We start from the raw sequence: 20,279 nt of genomic DNA, 5'->3' as shown, positions 1-20,279 counted from the left end.
CTGCAAAAAAACAAGTATTTAATAAACACCAGTCAGTTGAGGTCCAAGCCCTCTCAAGCTAATAGGAACTGACCACCTGGCTAAATCTTCACATTCTCGCAAATCCAAATTATGTATTCCTCAAAGCTGAAGGCTAGAAGATTTAGGTCAAAAGATGCCGAACTAGTTTGAAACATTTCAAAATGAAGACTCTCACTAGCCGTATCATTCAAAGGAACAATACTACAAATAAGTGATATATGCTCTCTATTTGCCTAAAAGTTTTAATTCACTGGTCTATAGATAAACATCCTTATACGCAATCATCCGGTCAATATCCTGGAAAAAAATATCATTATGCTAAAGGTTAAGCAAGTTTATACAGGCTATCAGGTGTAACGTTTTCAATGATTATTTTTCCATGGCAAAACATGAATTGCGTTACTGACTTAGAAAAATAAATAAGAACGCCTCAATTGTATCTTTGCCCTGATTTCTTGCCAAACTTAAACACACCAGATATATGTCAAATAGGTTAGCCAGTCTATAACACATTCCAGCCAGTAAGTTAATAATTTGTACAAACATGTCAAACCTAAATTCCCAATCAAGCAAACAATTTTTTAGATCAAAACAATATCACATGAAAATTTCCAAAGCCCTTTAACTGTTTTTATACATAAGTTTCAAATTCCCCAAGGTGCAATCAGTTGTAGGGGTCTTTTTTGTTTGTTTGTTTTAGTTTCAGGAGCCTTAAGAACTAACCTCAGAGGTGTTTAAAAAAAAAAAAAAAAAAAAACCACTGGGAACCCTACTAGAGAAAAGACTACTAGAAAGTATCATTTCTATTATAAATGAAATACAAATTTGGACTTTTGAAAGTCCCCCCAAATAGGTACTCTGTCATGAGCTACCACCAAAATATATTTTACAAAAGACATAATTATAATACTACAGTTACTACAAAAAAATCAAGAATCCCATGCTTTGCTTTTAAGTACTTATCAGGACAAATAAATGGGGAAAGTAAATATTATGAAAAATGTTCACAGTGAAGACAACCAGAAGCAAAATGTCAAAGGCAAAATGGTCACTAGTATAGGTAAAGTGCTAAAAAGGTCTTAAGAATTAAGACAAAGGATAATATTCATAAAAACTCCCTCGATTCTTACCTATGAAAATGTTAGAAATTTCTTTCCAATATACATTTCAGGACACAAGAAAAAGCTCTAAGTGTATAGTCAATGCAAAACAATATGAATTACAAATCCATTAAAATAGAATGGTTTCTTTTACCTCCTCTGGACGGAAAAGATGAAACATCTGATTCTTCTAGCACTGGCTACTCCTATGATTTCAAGCACGTCCCTTCAATTCAAGATGCTGTATTGCATGGAAAAATCTGATACTGTCTTGGAAGAAGGACTTATATACCAACTGAAAAATCTGTAACAGAATATCCCAATAAATCAAATGTCAAAACAGTAATAAAGATCTTTTGACTTACTAAAAAATGTAAAGATACGGGAGGGATATCAACTTGATCAAAAAATGCACTTTTTTAAAGATTTTATTCTTAAAGGACACAAAGTAGTGGATACCAAGTGAGCCATGAGCTTAGTAAATATAACTGTGAAAGGCAGTATGATAACGCTGTGCAAAGACAGGCTCACATCCTTTCTCTGTAACATTAACTACTACCAAATTTTTCTTCTTGCTACTGAATCTACAAAGAAATTGACTGCCCTAATGAATATAGATGAATATTATTTTTGAAAAGCAAACTAATCTTCTCAAAAAAAAAATGACAAAACCCTGTGACAAAGCATTCCTTCAAGCAAGTTTACAGCAGTCAGTGGGATATGTGAGGAAATGGGCAGTCTGCAAACGTATGGTTAAAAAGTCCAGAACTGAGCCAATTCTGACAATACTCAGAAAGGTTTTCTACACACATAACTTGCATGTAAGCTCATTTATGATTTCAGTATGGGTAAGGGCCAAACATCCCTGTAATTGAGATTAAGAACATGAAGGGTTTTTTGTTTTTTTTTTAATGACACTGTTTTTATTCCAGCCCCCAAATCAACCTCTATGCCGCACTACATGATTTTTTCCCCCCTCCAAGCAAGTTAGAAAATTAAATTTTCTTCATTTCCACCCAGGGGCCACTCAAACAAATCTAATGGGTGTAGACAGCATTTCCTGCCTGCTGAAGGAAAATAACAGGATTGCCATTATTAATGTGGCCTGAGGCATGCACTGAGGTGGGGCACTGAAGAACCTGACCTTTAATTTTCATCAGTTAGCCTGCAAGGACTGTCTAATTTTTGTTTTTGTTTTGTTTTGTTTTTTCAAAATGGTGAATGTTGGGGGTTTTTTCCTCCAATATTAAGGTCTCTAACACTGGCTCATTCACTCTCTCATAAAGCAAGACAGGCTCCAATTCCTATTATCCTTTCCATTCAACTGTGTTTATGTCTAGAACAACCCTGCCAGTAAACAACCAGCTAAAATTCAGTTTTGTTTTTCTTCTTTTACTTTTTTGGAGCAAGGCTTCCAACTTACAAGAAGTTGCTGAGACGTAGGCACTGCCAAAGCAGAGAAAACTGTTCTAGTCATTGACACCTCCACCAAACATTCTATGTTATTCTAAAGAAATGAGCATCCAAACAACAATGAGCAGCAAAGGTAGCTAGGATTTCTAGAAATATTTCAAGGTCTTAGCCTGCAGAGCATTTTTTCCAAGCTGGGGTGTCTTTATGCCATTAAGACATGAAGAATGTCGTCCAAGACGATGATCCAGAAATGAAAGGAAGGTCTTGCGAGCCCCATGATTTTGCCCACTAACATCAAGGCCTGATCTCTTTCAAAAACAGTTAGAACAACATCCACAAAAAAGAGACAGGGAAGGGGAGAGTAATTCCTTTATTACAAATTTCCTTTGATCCCAGACTTCGGAGAGGAAGCAGAGCTGTCATCTATCTACTTAAAAAGAGACAACCTCTCTTTAAGGAGGGCAGGGGAAAAGAAAAATAATGGCAGAAGTAGCACTTATTTAATTAAGTAGTTCTTGGCATTCGGACATGCTTCCCCCCCACCCAAAGTGCTTCTTACACACATTATTTCATTTTATGCCCATGCTACCTACTAAGGTAAACAGCTCAAGTGTGACTAGAGATGAACCACAAAAGTGTCACTTGAACAAGAACACTCAAGGAGTCAGTGGCAAGGTCAAGACAAAACTGATGGCTAGAAATCATACACACTTTTAAAGTAACAGGGAAATGTTTTTAAATAACTATTACCCCCATTAAGAAGTATGTCCAATGATTAAATCTGTCTGTATGCAGTGAATAAGATAATAAAATAGCAGCTCTCACTTGCTAAGCACTTGACAAAGCACCATTCGGAGCTAAAGAGTCCTAACAATTCCTTTTAACAAAGTCATTGAGATTCAGTAATTTAACTGAAGGCGGAGTTACAAATCTGCACAGTGGGGTCTCAAACCCAGGGCTCAGTTTCCAGAGCACAGGCACTGAATCATTACACTACAGATTTATCTTCTTACTAAAGATATTAGTTCCAAGTTAAGAGAGCAGTTTCCCATGCTCCCCAAATATGAAAACTGTATGTGATAATCTGCTACTGTTTACAGACAAGGGCTAAAGAAGTCCCAAGAATCGTTTCTCTAAAAAAATGTTTTGTTTTGTTTTTTCTGTCTTTTCTAGGGCCGCTCCTGCGGCATATGGAGGTTCCCAGGCTAGGGGTCGAATCAGAGCTGTAGCCGCTGGCCTACATCAGAGCGGCAGCAACTCAGGATCCGAGCCGCGTCCGCAACCTACACCAGCGCTCACCGCAACGCCCGGATCCTTAACCCACAAGCAAGGCCAGGGATCGAACCCGCAACCTCATGGTTCCTAGTCAGATTCGTTAACTACTGAGCCACAACGGGAACTCCCAAAAATGTTTTCTTTTAATCTACTTAGCTTACAATTAAACTTCCTAGGAAATCATTCTATGTTTTTTCATGAAAAATGCTATTAAAACCACTAGCCAAAACTGACATACAACTACAGCAATCTGTGGTAAAAACACTTTTTAAAAAAAGAGGTTCTTCATTAATCTGCCAAGCAGAACATCTGACAGCAGACTAGAATTGCCCCTTAATTGAACTCATAGATGACTCAGTGGAAACTAGAATTTGGAAAACTTATCATCCCACATAAAACATAATAGGAACAAACTCGCTCACCTTCACTGGTACATCCTCCCCAAACTCAGGCCTACTCCCTCCTCTAACCCTTGCTCCTCACAAAAGCAAGGAGGAAAACTTCAGAACGTTAATGACAAACACTTGAGGCCCAAAATTACTTCAAACAAAATGAAGCAAGATAATCTAGTAGAAAATTCTTTGCATCCTCAATTTTTTCTCTTATTAGCCAACTTACTATGCCCTAACAGGTCTGAACTCTTACGAGAACTGAACTAAGAGAATCAGAAAGTAAAACATAAATGGGAAGTGACATTGTTTCCATGTTGAAATTTAATATAATAAGCAAATGCAAAATCTAAAACACTATGTTTTAAACTATTCAGAATGTCACGGGTATCATTAAGATCTGGTTAAAGTCATTTCACAGTAACCACACAGCAAGATTAGAATATGTCAAAAATCAAAAAAACCTGGAAATAACTATTTCTTTATTAATATAGAAATTTAAGGGTAAATTAAGGGTATCTGTTGCTAATTAAAGCCTGAAATAAAATGCCAGACCTAAAAATTATTATCCACTCCTTGTCCTTTCTCCCACAACTCTTCAAAAAAAAAAAAAAAAAGACAACAGGTAGATTGAGTCTGAAATGCCTGTAGGTAAATATATAGCTATGGGTTTTGGAATTTCCAGTCTTGTGACATAACAAGGAAACTCCCAGCATTTTTATGCACTAAGTATAATGAGAAATATTCATTAAATAATTTTTTTTAATTTTTTTTTGGCCATTTTTTGCTATTTCTTGGGCCTCTCCTGCGGCATATGGAGGTTCCCAGGCTAGGGGTCCAATTGGAGCTGTAGCCACCTGGCCTACACCAGAGCCACAGCAACGCGGGATCCGAGCCGCGTCTGCAACCTACACCACAGCTCACGGCAACGCCAGATTGTTAACCCACTGAGCAAGGAAGGGCAGGGACCGAACCCGCAACCTCATGGTTCCTAGTCGGATTGTTAACCACTGCGCCATGACGGGAACTCCAAATAAATAATTTTAAAAGGAGAGCATTTTAAAAATTGAACTTAATTCCTTTCTAGGAGGCTCAAAAATACTGATTTCATAATTTCCTTGAACATGAGTGTGCACATGGGCAATTTTAGTATCAAAAATTAAGTAAATCTCCACTTTCAGGTGATGGTAGAAGTGTATGAAGGGTTAAACAGAAGAGGATCCAAGCGATTTAAAATAAACTTAAGCAAGTAAATGCCCAAATCCTAAAACTAAAACATAATCCTTTTTTATAGTGGTTAAAATTGTTTTCTTTACAACTTAAGGTATAAAATAGATGTTTATGTGTTCTTAAAAGTTAGTTTGATCCTATGGTCCTCTATGTCATGAGGATTGCCACCAGCAAGTTCTAAAAGCCAGGTTACAAGGCAAAAAGCCTTTCAGCATTGAGGAGCACTTCTCTGGGGTGCTACCCATTTGTGGATGTCTACAGCCTTCCTCCTAGGCAGAGGTTTTGAGAAATAAGAGAAGGCTGTTCTGACAGTCTTCACCACTTCACCAGTCGTCTGTGGAAACACAATCCCCAGAGAAGCACACGGCTCCTTTTGGACCATGAGCAGCATTTCTGTGAAGCAGTGACAAACAGTATTTAGGTAATAGCGCCTTGGGCGCTGCATCTTCATTAGTCTCTTCATCCACACCACCCCACACAAACACAGGCAGAGAAAGCAAGTCAGGTCCCACTTCAAAGCCTTGTCCTTAACTCACCTTCAGTGAACTCACTTTCTAAAGATGGAGTAGGGAGCTCAATAATTTCTAACAAAGGAAGCATTTAGGGCTGCCAGCTCCCCAGGTTTAGCCTGGGCCGTCTGGGAAAGCACAGGGCTCCTCTGAATCCTGAGGTCACCTTTTACCCACCACGGGAGCTGCTCTCTGCACTTGTAGAGGAGGCACGCTCTAGCCAGTTCTGGGCTCATCCCATCCCTGCGGCTGCCTTCAGCACAACCCAAACACCACAAACTATTAGCCTTAAAAGGACAGAAAGGAGTAGTATTAGGAATGGGAGGCTTTGCTTTTCCAGGTGCAAATTATAAGTACAGGATCTTGCCTTATATAAATTAACTTTAGCAAAAGGCACTGAGGAGAAGGAATGCAAGATGAACAAAACCAAACTGACATTGAGTGAAGAGGACTCTCTTCCCCTGAATTTTTCAAATGTCTGAGTCAGGTAAAACTTCGCTGCCATTTCTTAACCAACAGCTCTAGATTTTTCCCATTCACTACAATGAGTTTCTTATACATTACTTTCTGTGAAGTATACTTTTATACTCTGGCTTCTCTCATTCTAAGGTTAAGTCGCTATTACAGAAAACAATCCAGGGAAATCTCCCCCTTTGGGAGATGTCCAGAATATCATTATTGTTCCAAAAGTAAATTTTAGCTTTCTGGACCATAGACAGGCATTCAACTAATTCTCAGCCTTAGCATTCAGGTACCTGGGAACACAAACAAACACTGTGCCAAGTCTGGAGACACAAATAAGACATTTAAAGTGAACTATTAAAGAAGCAGTGTCACACAGCTGAAAACAGTTCTCGAATCAGTCAGTCTAGGTGATCTTTTTAACATTCCTGAGCATGTCTTCTAATCTCATTCACTCAACATTCATAGGGCACCAGGATATGTTCAGATTTTTGTGGTAGTGGAAACACACAGAAAAATAAATAATTATCTACCCTTTCATAGTTTAATGAATGTGGAATATATATATAAGCACATGGCAGGTGCTCAACAATTGCTGATCACTATTATATTTTATACCTGACTCGTGGTCAGAATGTGTGGGAGTTCTGTGTACAAGTGACAAGTGCCTTCGTTTGTATACTAAACAGTTAAGAGCTGGTTATCGTTTTATCCCAAAGAATACAATTAAAACTTCTCTGAGGAACCTTTCCATTCTACCCTAGTTCCTTCCTATATGGAGGCCTCTGGTTTACCTCCTCCCACCGCACTTCTTTCCAACCACTGGGTCAAAAACCCTGAAAGGACAGACTACCAAGGGGGCTGAGTCCCCAAGCCTGGGTTTCCCAAATGTGTCTGATGGTATCACTCACCTGAAACACCTAACAAAGATTTCCATATCCCACCCCAGACATAATGAATAAGAGCACATGCATATGCCTCTTGCCCCCTCCCTCCACCATCCCCGCCCTCCACCCCTCCACCGCCCCCCCAATCTCCACCCAAACATACACCGTCCTATAAAGTCCAGGAGACTCTTCTCAGGCCTGCTTTCACTCCACCTTACAAGGGCTGAGGTCCTTCTCCTCAACTTTCCATGACATGCTCTCTGACCCTTTCTCCATGGCTTAGCTTAACACTAAATACTATGGCCATCAGTCTAGCAGAATCAATTCTCTCTGCTGGACCCTAACACCCCAGCAAGGCATATGCTGATTTTTTCTTCTGCCCCTTAATGCCTCCCTTCTAGAATTTTCCTCTAAAAGGATTTTAAATTTTAACCTCTGAAAAATTCCTTTTACAAAAAATAATTCTGTATAATCATCAATCCGACTCCAATAGATAAGCAAAACATACATAATTGAGGGCCACATTTTTAGGGAATAAAAATAGAAGCTATTTGTTCTATTTGTATTTTCAAAATTAATTAGCAATCTGATACAAACATGTAAAGTCCATGTATTCTCTGAGGAACTTTCTTTAAAATAGCAATAAAGGAAATGCTAGGTTTGCACTGAAGATGACTCATGCCTTTGTTTTAATTTGTTTTATATTTATTAGATCCCTACCCACAAGAAAAAAAATTCTTTTAGGAAAACTTTGGGAACACAAAATTTCCTGTAACATGGCCAGTGCTTCAAAGAGATCAACTTTCAGTACAAGAAATAATGACTTGAGCACCTGAGAAGAGGTACTAAGTTTAAATGGTACTTTTTGGCCTAGGAATTCTTCCATCTACCCATCCATCCATCCAATGAGCATCTACTATGCAATCATTAGGAAAGACATTACATTAAATCAGTAATCAGCACAGTCAAGTAACAATGACAAGTAGGCAACCAGACAACACTGAAAAGGACAAGCGTTCTGAAAAGCATAGAAAAGGGGTCAGAAGATTTTAAAGAAAATGATAAAATACCTAAAATAATGGCTCTGGAACATAAGGAGAATAAGCAAAATAGAATGAGACACTCTTTTCTTTCAAGCAGATCAAAAATCAATGAGGAACATTCTGCGAACAAGAAGTTGTAATTCTACATATTTCCTCTAGATATAAAGACTGTGACTTGCAAGACCTTTTATTATCAGTTGGTAATGGTCCTACCTCTGAAGCAATTACTAGGCCCTAAAAATAACGTGCTATGGTATGAAAGCCATTTATACATACAGCAAAGAAAATATACCCATTATAGATAGCAAAGCAAGCATACACTACTAGCAGCATATCCTGATGACTTTATCCTGTTTTCCAGGAGTTCGGGAATTAATAAACTATTGTGGATGGCAAATACTTCACAGTATGTAGTTTTTCCTTGAACTTGTTATTTGTATATAAACGTAAATCTTTCTACCTGAATTTTATCTAATATTTTCAGTATTACTAAAATGCACTTTACATTCTGATGTTTAAATTTTACATCCAAAACTTAAAAATCCTACCCCATTTTTTCATAAGTGATCTACCCAAACTCAACATCAACATTTTGGAAGGAAAAAGAAAAATAAACCACCAACACTCAGAGAACAGTCCCCACCATGAAATTATTAAATGCTAGAGACAAATTCAGGTGAAGGAAACAATGCTATATGCTTGCTTTCACTCTACCCCCTCCCAGTAAGCTTCAGTCTAACAAACTAAAGTACATTAGCACCAAATGCTATTCCAACACTACTACTGAGATAACTTAGACCCTTTCTCTAAGTGGTAATCAAAGTTTTCCCTAAAGTACTCAAGATGACAAAATTGGGGGAAAAATGTTTAACAGTTAGAAAATATGACAGGTCTAATTACATCCTACTCTCTGATTTTTGAATGACTTACAGTGAAATCCAGGACTGTGAGTAGAGTACCTTATCTTTGTGTGCCTACATGGTCTGTGGATATTAATAAACTACCTGGCTCATCTATATGTTAAAATATCTTTTCTTCCCTCCAGAGATCTACTTCTTTTTAATAGTCTCCTCCCAAATTCAAGTCAGTTAATAAGGAAACTCTGACCTCTAAAAATGGCCTAGGGGAATCTCCCTTTACAGGGCAACAGAGGAGGGTGGGGAGAGGACACATCTATATACCAGCATGGAGTAGACCAAGGGGGAGTAAACACAGGCAAACTGTGGAATAAATCTCCTTCAATTTTTTATTACGATGAACACACATAAAAAAAAATTTGCCATTTTAACCATTTTTAAGCATACAATTTGGTGGCAGTAAATACATTTACAATGTTGTGCAACCATCACCACTACTCATTTCCAGAACTTTTTCATTATCCCAAACAGAAACTCAGTATCGATTAAACTCTAATAGCTATTCCTCTTCCCCCAGTCCCTGGTAATCTCTATTTTACTTTCTATTTCTATGTATTTGCCTATTCCAGGTACAGCACATAAGTAGAAACATAAAATATTTGTCCTTTTGTGTGTGGCTTATTTCACTCAGTATGTTTTCAAGGTTCATCCACGTTGTAGCAGGTTTCAGAATTTTATTCCTTTTTATGGTTGAATAATATTCCAGTGTATGTAAAGACCACATTTTGTTTATCCATTCATCTGTAAATGAACACCTGGGTGGTTTCCACCTTTTGGGTATTTTAAATAATGCTCCTATAAACACTAGTATACAAGTATCTGTTTGAGTCCCTGCTTTCAATTATTTAGGGTACATATTTAGGAATGGAATTGCTAGGTGTTTGATACTTAACTTTTGGGAAACAGCAAAACTGTTTTCCACAGCAATACCTTTTTGTTCCCAAGAGAAATACACTAGTGTTCCAATTCAATATACTCTTAAGCATTTTCTGATTTACTAATTCAGAATAATGGTTACCTTTATTACACCATAAATCAGGTTTTTTTTTCTGAGCTAAGAAAAACCACAATAGAAAAATCAGAAACAGTAAAATCTAAAGAATTCTAGTATTTTCCTCTTAAATAATTTAAACAATAGAAAATATAAAACATATCTTTTTTTAAATTTAAAATACAAGAGAAAAAGGGGAATTAATACTCTAAAACTATATTAAGAATCCTACACTTACAACCTGTACTGTAAAAACTGGGTCCATCTGAAGCCTAAAAAGTCGTATATTTGAAAATCTCATGGGGATGTAAATATCTTGAGATATTGTTAATGAAATTTACCCTTCTTATGAATCAGTTCATACAGCACCTGGAACAAAGCTAGCCAAGAAGGTCTTGCTTTAGCAAAAGTAGAGGAAGAGGATGGATAATAAGCTTACCTAAATGCCATTGGCAGGACTTCCACAACTTTGCCCAAACTCATGGACGAGAAGATGGGCAGCTAAAAGCAATAATGATTTTCTTAAAACTTTAACACCTGCTCTCACCCATCTGCCATCAAGTGCTTACAGGAGGCAACAAGTAGCAAAACATCAACAGAAAACCTTCAAAACAAATTAATAGGTATTGCTGGGAGTCTACTGGTGGGGACGGAATGGATATTTGCTTACTCTCTATTTGGTATTCAAAAATTTAGGTCTAACTTTTGCTGGTAAACTGTGCCTAGCCCATGTGATAGCACTGAATAAATCAACATTTACTTCGCAGTAGTCCTATGACTTCTAAGGGCTCCTGCACCTCTATGAAAAGCCCAGCAGTAGAACTAGCTTCAACCCATACTACAGTTTTACATTGCTTTTAAGGAAATTGATTTTTCCGAAGTGCTTAAAGTGGTTTGTTCTCCTAATTAGGTAAATATTCTCCTTATGATCTATTTAAACTTCTGTTACAGTAAAACCTTTTCATATAGAGTAGGAAGCCAAACTTTATCCTAGACTTGCCTGGATAATTGCAAATTCCTAATTAGTTACATCCAGAACAATGGAGTTATTTTTAATAGAGACCCTCTTTCACCAGCTGTGGAGAATCTGACTGAGCCCTTAAGAATAAATTAAATCTTGTTATTTCCTGGGATTTTAGAATCTCCCATTATTTCTCAAACATACAACATTTGCTCATGTACGAACACAATTTTCTAGATAATTACTTCAACAGAAAGCTTTTCATAACTGAACACTGTGAGTTTATATTATATCAACTTGGTTTAGGCAAATTTTTCTGACTAGTTGCCTTTTTAAAAACCTTCATCTTCCAGAGTCAAAACAAAGACGTAATAGAAGCCTTAAATTCTAATATAAATTTAGTTTAAAACATGGCCTGTAGGTGCTCCAATTTTAACCTTTCTCAAATTTTAGAAAGGAGCAAAGAACTAAAGTTGTCACCACCCTACCCTAGGAGTTTGGTGGTAGACATAGCTTTCTATACAACATTCCAAAAATATGAGCAAAATAGCCCTGTAAGTAAACAGAAAAAATGCTTTGCATTTGCAAAAAAAAGGTCAGAAGATAGTAGAACATTCCATTAACAAAAAAACGTAGTCTAGAACTCAGTAAGTGCCTTGAGTCAATAAGCACGTTAACGAAATAAAATTACATTTTAAACTCAAATATCATTTAATACAAGGGACATTTTAAACAGATACTTACTGAAATCTCAAATAATGCTAGCTTTGCCTCAACACCATCTCACTAAAATCTTCTCCCTCCAGTTATTTAAAAACTGACAAGCAGTTGTAATATTATAGAAACAAAAGATATTAGGAACCAGCGTCCGAACGGACAGTGAATATTTCTAAGAACATCCCATCAGCCAATGAAGTTACAAGCCAGGTGTTTCAGAATGCTAAACCTGAATATCCCAACTAGCGACAAAAAAGAGATTCCAGGATTGATTTTTTTTTCTTTTTCTTTTTCTTTTTCTTTTGGCCACATCTGCAGCATGCAGAAACTCCTGGACCAATCGAATGGGCACCACAGCAACAACTCAAGCCACAACAGTAACAAGGATGGCTCCTTAAGATCCTTAGTCCACTGAGCCACCAGGGAACTGGATTTTTAAATTGAGAAACCTCCCCACCTATAATGGCTGATCACTACAGTCTATCTTATTTGATTTATACTCAGGAGTTTAAAAACCTCCCACCTCATTCTTCCCATCTCTACCCCACATCTTTGGTCTCCATGGATTGATCCTTGACACTAAACTTACATAAACAATTCCCCTCTGGATAAACTTGTGACTAGGTTCTGGCCTCTCATTGGCTGTACCCTGCAAAAAGTTCAAGTTCAAGTACCAACCACCAATTCATCTTCCCATTGTGAGACTGTGCTTGGCTCCTACAGAAACTTGCCTCTGTCTGGTGATTGAAGTGTTCTCTGACTTTTAAAGACACATTAAGACTATACCATACTGTGTATTTTAAGGCCCAAAAAAAGGTGTGCTTATGGATGTCTTCCTATATTCAAAGGCCTTAAAGTCAACTAAAGAATAAAGGTTTTTCCTCAACCATCTAAGTGCATTCCCAACAGCTGTGTGGATGAGACTTGAAAATAATGTCTTAACACACACAAAAAAACTCTCATTAAATGGATTAACCTCATTAAAAGTGAAGAAAGGACAACTACAACTTCTGAAGTGAAAACACAGGTAGGTTGCAAAGATTCCCCTACACATAAAATGATTCTTCTCCCCTCTTCTCAGCTAGAATTATTGAAAGCTCAAATAATAGGCTTACTAAGATAATATTCAGAGACTAAAGCCTATGCTTCTATCATTCAACATTGGAACTTCCTCTAAAAGACTGTACTTTTTCCCCTCCACCTCAAGAATGACCCTGAATCACGAAGACTGGCTAGTCCACTTCAGCAATGCTAACCAGCTACTGACCACATCTAAGGAAACACAACTTTTGAGAGGTCACAAATCAACTATTATATGAGGAGGAGGGGAAAATTGAAACACAGTAATCTAAAGCCTGAAACTTTATTTACTCATCACAAAGAAGAAAATAAACCATTTTTCAAACTGTCCAAACACAATCTGGAAGTCTCTGAAAACATGCAAAGTAATACTACAGAAACAGGTCAGTGTTATGCTTTCAAATATAACAAACTATGGAGTTTGTATAAGGCTTTGCTAAACACTTTTTAGTACACTGACTCCTTAATCCCTTGTGAAGACCACTTAAAAAATAGTACAGGTGAGGTGTTTCCTCCTTATACTAAAATGAGGAAACCCAGGCTAAGAGAGGTTCAGAAGTCTATCAAGGACATATAGCAAAGAAGTAAATTAAGTCCATTACAGACTAGATATTATGATTTAAACTGACAGGTACCCAGATGTGGCCCTCACTGGAGTGGGGTGAGGTAATAAGATTTTTTACCTTTGCTTATCATTTCAGTATCTTTATCTTTTAAATTATCTCTCATTTGTATTAAGCACCTTGATGTTCTACAAATGGAACCATATATCATGAATTAAATCACGTTTCCTATATTTGTCACACTCACAAGAACAATATAATCCTATTTATAATATGCTTCTTATGTTGGTTCCCTGAAAATAACTATGATCTCAATGGTCAGGAATGGATATGATCAGGGTTTTTCACCTATCTGAAGAGTCTCATTAACTGATGCTTCACCCTTAGCTGAATTTACAATTTTCAGAGCTGGAAGCCATGTAATTCACAAAACACTAAAATAATATAGAACAGTTTTAAAGCTGATTTACTAGTATAGTCTTTCAGGATCATGTAACACTTTCAAGTCAGGATTACAAACTGCAACTGTCCCTAGGCAGTAGAGTAACTATGAAAGATTCAGCAGATTCAGACATATTAATAATGAATCTGGAACTTACCTCTTTAAAATTCTAATAAAAGAAATTAGCTGTAAGTTTATGGATGAAATCCTGATAAATTAACACTTACTTGAGTTGGAATTTTCACTGTATCATATGAAATTGGAAAGTTGTTGAAATTCCCTATACCAAATGAATTCTAAAATGCAACAGATTTAAATTAAATCCACTAATGAGAAAACTATTTGATGATATGCCACCAAAAGAATCTTTTCTGCTGTTTGTTTCAATCTTAAACACATTTTCCCAATGCATAGATAGATCTAGGGTATTTTATATTTTACACTTGAATTTTACTCTTTGATAGTAAAGTGATAATTTTAATTCTTCAGATTAACTGTGCTACATAAGGACATGTGAATGATGGTTTGGCTATATTATTTACCTGACACTTATGAAGACATTTGAAAAGAATCACTCAATGAACATGTAAATGTGGATATTGGAGGTAATTTTAACCCAACTCCCCATCAGTGAGTTTTCCATATTGCCTCCTACTTATATTCCTTTATTGCACTGAAATAATCAACAAGCTCTGACAGCCTTTTCAGCAATTTCTATAAGCAATTATTTCAACCAAATAAGAAAATGGCATTTAAAGTTTTTGTCTATTAGTTTTTACTATGATACACAGGGCATTTTTTAAAAACTTGTTTGGTTTTGAGCTACAGCTAATTCCATATTTAAATTCCATTTAAGAGCTGAATCTAAGCACTTTGTGGTATAGAAGAAAGAAAAGTGAACTACAAGATCTTAAAAGCAGTATGATTCAGTTAAACGTGAAAAGATTTGCAAGTCAGAAAGTTCTAGCTGCAATCTACAATATGGTAACTGACCACTAGCCACAAGTAGCAGTTTAAAATAATTAAAAGTAAATAAAATTTAGAATGCAGTTCTTTAGTCAAACCAGCCACGTTTTAAATGGCACAACAGCTACACGTGTCTGGTGGCTGCCACACTGGACAGCACAGAGACAAAACCATTTACATCACCTAAGAAAATTCTATGTGACATTATACAAGTTACTAAATTTCTGTGAACCTGTGAACCTCGATGCCTTCTCTGTAAAATGTCCTTAACATCAACTAAACTGAAAGACTATTAGAATTTTAATGATATAATATAGTAAAAAACACAATACATGCTACTTAGTAAACACTAGATTCCAAGACAGAGTAGATATTTACACAGTCCTCTAATGAATTTTAATCTATGATTGCAACATCAAATGGTCACTTCCCCTCCCTAGGCCTCATTTTCCTAAAACTGAAGTTGGGAAGTTCTCAGGTTTTAAATTCTAAGGATGATATCAAATTCTACCCATTAAATGAAGTGTTAAGCAAAAGGGGCACAAACTCCTACAGAGTAAACTACTACCTCGGCTCCTAGAGCTAGCTTCCGAACAGATCCCAAGCATTCTTCCAGAAACCCCAGAAGACTAGCTCTCCAGTACAGTCCATGGTCTGATGTGAGCTATTTATAAAGTCTGTCTTAAAAGGTTACTGGAATATCTTTCTGAAATTGTATATACTGTAATTAGAAGCTACAACCTCCTATTCCATGATGATATCTTGCAGTTTTAAGATCTCTCTTTTAAAATGAACACTATCTTTACGTAGAATTTTTTTCTCTTAGAAGTATTTAAACCAAAACACTTTAAAAGCATATACAAATTTAAGTACCATTTGTTAGTGACTTCTCATACCAGCTATGCCTCATTCTTGGCCAGCTTGTGGATGACCCTCTAGGGTCTAAACAACGTGAGAATTATAACCTTACAGGTGAGGTCCCCTTGCAGGACCAGGACCAGAAACATGCCCAAAGACTTTACCCTGGCTAACAGCTGCTCCTCGGGAGCCAGGAAATTTACTGAACGCTTATTCCACCAAGGCCGCCTCCAATCAGGGGGAACCAAGAGCCCCTATACAAGGCAGAAAACCACGGGCTGTTCTTGGCTGTGGCTGCGGACATCTTTCCTCGGGCGTTGTCTAGGGCCCCAGAATCACAGCACTAACTTGAGAGAGAAGAGCAACTCAGGCAGTAGAAATCAGAACAGTGGTGCCTTTTTTTTTTTTTTTTTTTCCCCCAGAGCGGTGCATTTTTGCCCAAGGCCTGAAGCCTCAAAAAAAAAAAAAAGTGTTATTCCAGAGCAGATTCCTTTTCTTCCGGGTCTGTCTGCTCCCTCTCTTTGCCCACAACCACTGTGCCTCCCCTTTTCCCAATGCCCCACCTCTCTCCAGTTTAAAAAAAAAAAAAGAGGGGTGGGGGTGACATATTCCCTCTTCCTTAGCTTTCCCTAGCAGGGCCTGGAAACTGGAGGAAATTCAAATCAAATTAACTGCACATTAAAAAATAAACAGACAAGCCATCAGGGGGGTGCCCACCCAACAAAAGACTTCGCCCGTTCCAAAATATGATTAAGCCTGTGTGGAAGAGAGGGAGGGAGATTAGAAACTAACAGGGATGGAGAGAGAAACGCGTGGATCTGGGGCCCCAGCGTCGGCCCATCGCAGCCAAATTCCAAATTTTGTTTCAAGAACTTGCTGGACTGAAGAGAACAGGAATTAAAGTTTTTCCTTTCAAGAAAGTCCGCAAACGGTAATGTCTGGATAAACTGCCATTGCTTTCCCTCCGTCAGGAACAGCAGAGTAGGTGGTGAGGTTCGAAAAGCTCCAACCCCAACCGCGCACTCCTGGAAGCCTCCCCGCCAACGGCGCCGCCAGGCAGCCCAGCCCCGTCTCCAGGGACACTGGGCCCGGGTGCTCCCGATCCCACCGGGCGCCCGGACCGGACCTTTGGGAAACTTCGCGGGCATAGCCGGAGGCCCCACTTTCGCCCAGAATGACAGGCCCTTCCCACGCCGGCAGGCCCCCGCCCCGCCGAGAGCACCAGACGGTCCGCGCAGCCCCTCCCGGCCGCCTCGGGGCGCGGATTCCTCCCGCCCGCCCCACCCCCGGCCCGGGCGCCCCTTGGGGTGACCCACTGACCGGAGCTACGCTGGCCCACACACCGGGTCGCCCGCTCCTTCCCGCCGTGCCCTACTCCCCCGCCCGAGCTTCCAGCCTCTAGGCTCGCCGAGTCCAGCCGCGGCCGCCGGTTACCGCCCCCAGCCCGGGGGGAGCCCGGGGGGCAGGACGGGGAGGGAGGACGTGGCGCGCACTGAGGTGGCCAGCGGCTAGGCGGGGAGTGTCCCGGGGAGGCCTGGCCTGGGCGGGGGGCCGGTGCGGGCTCGGGACCCTCCCTGTGTGCATCCAAGGGTCGGAGGTCCTGGCCCGCCCCGCCTGGCGCAGAGAGGCGGCCCCAACTTCTAGCCCCTCTTTGCACGCCCGCCCTCCTCCCTCTACCATATGGAAATCTACAGCCTCAGAAAGTGACACGTCGAAGATTCCTCGGCCTCTCCGCCCGCCCTCCCCCTCCTGGGCAGCGTTCCTGCCGCGGAGATTCCGGGAGGGGGAGCGGATTCCTCGGACAAAATCTGCTGGGAAGGCTGGGGAGGGCGAGGGGGGGAGGGAAAGCCCGGGAGCCACTGCCCAGATATTTTTTCCCCGATCAAGAAGAATCTACCCGTTTCTTTCCTTCCTTCAAGCCTTCACCAGCTGGGGGGACGAGCGGGGACCCGGAGCCCAGTAAGACGCGGCCCCAAAGGGGAGGCCGACCCCCTCCTGGGCCCCGTGTTCCCGGGGTGCCCAGACGAGCGCGGGGCGCTCAGGCACTCTGGCGCCAAGTTTTCTCGGGAAGTCTGGCGCGCCCAGAGCGCTCCGGGACAGGCAAGCACTTTGGTGGACTCAGCGTCCGGCTGGGGCTTTCCAGCGCGCTGGGACCCCAGAGGCTGAGACGCGGGGTCCGGATCCTCTCCAGTCTCCTGCTCCTGCACGCCTTACCTTCCCTCGGGCTGAAACGCGGGGCTCCGGGCGCGCCACACACCGGGTCTACCACGCCTTCCAAGCCGCCAGCCCCGAGGATCCCTGCCGCCCCTTTGCTGCTCCCGCCGCCGCCGCCGCCGCCACCGCTCTCCTCCGCCTCCGGCCGCAGCCGCCGCTCAAATAACTACCAGGAGGGTTAGATGGGGGATTCCGCCATGTCAATGATGTCGGGACCACATGGGGATTTGAGGCCCGCCCACTGCCGTAATCTGCCGAGTATAACCGCCGTTTTAAGTAAAGATTCGCAGGAACTATGGGATCCTCCTTCCCCACTAGGCCTGCATAACTATCCTAAAACTCTTTTTGGTTCAGCCAGAATAACGTAAAGGCTTAGGGAACGAGAAACTCCTGAAAGGCGAAGACTTCATGTTCTGCAAATGATTGCAACATCAATATAAATGCAGTGTCTGCTAAGTAATAATCAGAGCTGAGACTGACATTTTTTCATTTACGCATGTATTAACTTTTTTAAAAATCCCCACAACCTTGTGAGCTATTTTGTGACCTCCCTTCTCTGTTTCCCATAGAACTTTGTTCATATGGTTTATACAGCGTGAACAGATTATATCAAAGTTCAGTACCCAATATGCGCTCACAAGAGCAGAGACTCTTTATTCATATCTGTATTTCTGTATCAAACATAGAACAACGCGAAGGCCACAACAGCTTTCATTAAGTAATTGCTAAGTTTATATTAAGTCAAATGTCATGTCTCAGAAATTCCTGCCCTGGCTCAATGGAAACTAATCTGGTTAGCATCTATGAGAAGGCAGGTTCCATCCCTGGCCTCGCTTAGGGGGTTAAGGATCTGGCAACAAGGTGAACATGATGTAAGTTGCCGACATGGCTCAGATCTGGCGTTGCCGTGGCATAGGCGGGCGGCTACAGCTTCGATTCACCCCTAGCCTGGGAACCTCCATAGGCTGCAGGTGCGGCCCGAAGAAGAAAAAAGAACAAAAAAAGTCCTGTCGTACAGACTCAAAATGGTTAGCAGACTTCATCCCATCCCACCTTTCAAATTATCCAGGGAAACAAAAAAGTAGAAGTTATCCCAGAGAGGCCACCTTCCTTTTTAGCTTCCCAGGTATTCGAAATAATCACATTTAGCCTCAATTGTTAGCCTACAAAGCAGAAGTAGGTAGTAACCAGGAGGCAACCTATTACTCTCATTGACCTAAAAAATATATAACAACCATTTATCAAATAAAGTTATTGTACAAAGTACTGCATTAAAGTCAGAAGAATATAAAAGAATACTGAGAAATAGCTCCTTTCCCTGTGGAATTTGCAATTCTTTTTTGGAGATGAGGGGGATAATGGCAAATCCAGACAAGTGGGGTCCTCCCTGGCTTATAAATCCTAACCGGCTTCTTTCCCCAAATATTCCTAAAGGGTGTCTTGAAGCCATCTTTCTAGAACATGGTTCCAATCCTAGGTCATAGTTCTGCATTGGAAGAGTTATGGGGAAGCAGAGGTTCTCCAGCTCCTGCCTCAGTGTCTCTCACTTGTTCCTGAGCCCTGGTCTCCAACCCAGCTGAATTCATATATTTTAATCACCTCTGCCCCTCTGTCTGAAGCATACTTTTTCCTCTAGCCTCTCTGAAGATAATTTCCTCATCTTTGATCACTCCCTCCCTTCCTGTAGCCTCACAGCTCTTTTCCCTACAATCTCAAAATTCTTTTCAGTTCACACATTGCTCTAAAGTTAGTATGTATCTCTTCCACTTGCCTGGATCTCGCTCATTTTTGTATACCCAGTATCATCCTAGCATTGTGCTTTGAATATAGTGACCCCCTTATAAATGTTGTTGAATAAATTAATTCTAAAGTATGTAGAAGAACCTGAATTACTAGGTAAAAGGAAAAATTTCAGAGGGTAGAAGTTTGAATTCAAGTGTAGAGAGACATGCTTGGCCAAGGAGGTAAAAGTAGACAAGAAAAATTCAGAAGACAGAATTAGATCTCCCAATTTCTTCCACTAGGCCGAATTTGATCTATGAAGAATCAATGATACAAAATGCCTTAAAATTTAAAATGTATGTTCGTAGGTATATAACCTCGGTATGTCATTTGTCTTCTTATCCTAATATCTAGCATCAGTTTTGGCAGAGAATAGAAACACAATAAATGTTTCCAAAATGAGAGGAAGTATGGTGTAGTGGGAAAAGCAAGGAAATTATAACACAAAAGCCAGTAACA

At 40.0% G+C, this 20,279-nt stretch overlaps 1 protein-coding gene across 4 annotated transcripts in view; it reads right to left on the bottom strand.

Annotated features, from left to right (window-relative positions):
• FNDC3B (fibronectin type III domain containing 3B) overlaps nucleotides 1–18,244 on the bottom strand; it is a 345,183-nt gene extending 326,939 nt beyond the window's left edge. Inside the window, exons 1-2 of one of the 4 annotated variants that reach the window (XM_047786572.1) lie at nucleotides 18,039–18,177; nucleotides 1,276–1,425 (exon numbers count right to left, since the gene is read on the bottom strand). The gene's annotated coding sequence lies outside the window, so the exon portion shown is untranslated. The other 3 variants (XM_047786565.1, XM_047786588.1, XM_047786578.1) reach the window with 3 other exon arrangements.
• Nucleotides 18,245–20,279: the final 2,035 nt, after the last annotated feature.

This window comes from Phacochoerus africanus, chromosome 1 (assembly GCF_016906955.1).
Source record: "Phacochoerus africanus isolate WHEZ1 chromosome 1, ROS_Pafr_v1, whole genome shotgun sequence".
NCBI lineage: Eukaryota > Metazoa > Chordata > Mammalia > Artiodactyla > Suidae > Phacochoerus > Phacochoerus africanus.
The sequence above is the reverse complement of the archived record's forward strand: the minus strand, read 5'-3'. Positions and strand labels throughout refer to the sequence as shown.